This window comes from Gekko japonicus, unplaced genomic scaffold (genome assembly GCF_001447785.1).
Source record: "Gekko japonicus isolate JY-2015 unplaced genomic scaffold, Gekko_japonicus_V1.1 scaffold623, whole genome shotgun sequence".
NCBI lineage: Eukaryota > Metazoa > Chordata > Lepidosauria > Squamata > Gekkonidae > Gekko > Gekko japonicus.
This window is the reverse complement of record NW_015174293.1, coordinates 24,634-27,284: the sequence shown is the minus strand read 5'-3', so window position 1 is coordinate 27,284 and position 2,651 is coordinate 24,634.

The following is a 2,651-nucleotide window of genomic DNA, read 5'->3' as shown; positions in this document are numbered from 1 at the left end:
CATTCCTGCCGCCGTCACTTCTCCCATCGTGCCTCATTGCGACGCTGCGCCTCGCCCTTGCGGGTGGCTTGGATGTCACGGCCTCCGCCGCCAGCACGGCCAGGCCGGCTTGGCTGCGGTCCCAATTCCGTTCTGACTCCGGGCAGTGTTCGTAGGTGTGCTCCTCGGAGTGGCAAAGGTGGCAGCGGGTGGCTCGGAAGCACCAGGCGGGGTCGTGGCCACGAGTGCCGCATCGGGAGCAAAGCGCCGATAGACAATTGCGGCGAAGATGTCTGTAACTGCCGCACTGGCAACAGGCGGGCGGCTGTCCGGCGTACCTGACGGTGGCGCGGTTGGGCCCAAGGAAAAAATAACGTGGTTGGTGCTGGATGCGGCCACCCGGGTCGCGGCGGAAGGCCACCACTGCGCGAGCCTCGCAGGTTCCGATACCGAACTTGTCCTCATAGTCCATGGGCCCGTACAGCAGATCGCCGTCCTGTGTGGTGCGGTAGCCGAAGTTGGTGAGGTTCGCCTCTCCCAACCAGACGTAGATTGTGACAGTGCAGACATCCCCATGGTGGAGCGGTTGCAGTTGGAAATCTCGGAGCACTGAGTTTGCATTCCAGGCGACTTCTGTTTGCCGCGGCCCAGAACCGATGGTACGCCTCCTCTCCGCGGAGAATGACATCCGTCCTGGGCACGCCGGGCGGTAGGCTCACAGCCTTTATGTTGCGTGCTGAGAGGTGGAGGTCGCAATGAGGATTCGCCCGATCACCCAGTTGCGTGTGAGGTGCAGGTCCGGGCGTGCCCTGCGGTAGCGGAGCCGCACGACGAAGGAGGCCTTGAGTTGCGGTGCCGCCGCCGGGCGGCGGGTACGCCGATGCCTGGGTTGCGTCCCTGCATGTTCGCCGTCGATGGCCATAACGACCGCGCCGGCGTCCGCAGCGCCCTCCGCATCCCTACCGTCGGCCTCCACTCCCGCGCCGTCTTCGTTGTTGTCGGTGTCCTCAGCATCGGCGTCGTAGGCGCGTGCCGTGAGGACGCGCGCCCGCTGAAGTGTGGCATCACCAGTCCGCGCCCTCCTGTCGCAGCGACTCCAAGTACGCATTGAAAAAGGTGCGGTCGTCTTCTATGCCGCGCGCCTGTTCGCGAAAGGCGCGTGCTTCCCGCATCCGACGTCTGGCCTCTGGTCTGGAGAATCGGCTCGGCGGAGTTGGTCCAACGCCCCTGTCGGCAGCTCGTTCACCCGCGGCCCGGTCGGCCGCCGAGTGCTGGGTCTCCTCACTGCCTCGGCCGCTGGCAATGTCGGCCCATGATGCGGGTGTCCTACGAAGCTCCATGACCTCTGCGTTGGTTCCGACGGGTTGCGATGTCGTTTCGCGTCGGCTGGATGTGGCCGACAGGTCCTTCGCCTGTTCCTATCACTCCGGCCTCATCCGCCTGTTCGTCGCGGGGTTGGTGGGCGCCATCGGCGCTGACGTCCTGTGGGGTTGACTCTTTCGTTGGGCTGGAAGTCCGGGAGTGGTCAAGAACACTGGCGGTGCGGTACTGATCCTCGTGGTCCGTACTCCTATCTCGGTCACATCGGCGATTGCCTGCGCAGGACGGAAAAGCCGTTGGCGAGAGACCGCGGCTCCCACGGTAACACTAGACATGTCGTCCGATCCCCCGGCAAGAAGAGGAGTTGGTTTAGAGCTCACAGGCTGTCGCGGCTCGCTGACCAATGGTTTGGGTTGCCTCCAGATGGGGTGGCGACAGGCAGAGCGCGGATCCCCCCTCCGGAGCCTTTTCGTGTTTCGAAACGGGACTCCTTAGCCGCCGCCCGGTGCGGACAACCACGGTCCTTCGGGGCCCACGGGACTTCTGGCCGCAGTCGCCCGCCCCATCGGTAACTTGACGCTCCCGCCTGGGTCGAGGGAACCCCCGCCAAAAAGCGTACCTCCTCATCCCCGGCCTCCGCGCCGGATCCCGAGGACCATTCCTCCGCTGACGTCATGTAGTCGTGGCCTGGGAGATGGCGCGGCTGGTAGACGGGGCCGCCGTTCCGCCGCTGCTCTCGCCGGCGCTTCACGCTTGAGGCACGCTGATCCGCCACGGTGTCCATCGGCTCGTGATGGTAGCCCGACACGGCGGGGATGACCAGAAGAGATGGATCCTGGAGATCGGCCGTTTCCCGGCGCTCGTCGGCGCCGCTGGTCTCCTCAAGAGTAGAAGTCACCTCGGCCGCGTCGGGTGTGCCAGCCCGTACACGGGGAGGGGTCACTCGCGCCTCTACGACCTTCAGGGCCGAAATGGCGGGCAAAAAATCTCCGAAATCCTACGGCGCCCTCACGTGGATATCGGCTGGTATTGCAGCCTGGGACTGTGGGACCGGGTGGTCCTCGGCCTCCTCTCCGATAGGGTGCTGTTCCCGCCCCGCTACGACCCCCGGTCCAGCCGGGAGAGGCTCCGGAAGAAAAGGGTCGGAGCCCGAATCCGCTCCCGGACCCCCGGCTGGGGTCCCCCCCCCGAGGTCCTGAGTACTCCCCCGGTGGTCTCCCGGTCCTCCGTTGTTGCATCAGTGCCCCCCGGACCCTTGAAGACAAAGACCCGGTCCAGCTGACCAGTCTCCATAGGATACAATGGGAGGACACTTTGCCATCCAGAGGCAGGTCACCCGGCGAGTCGGGTGT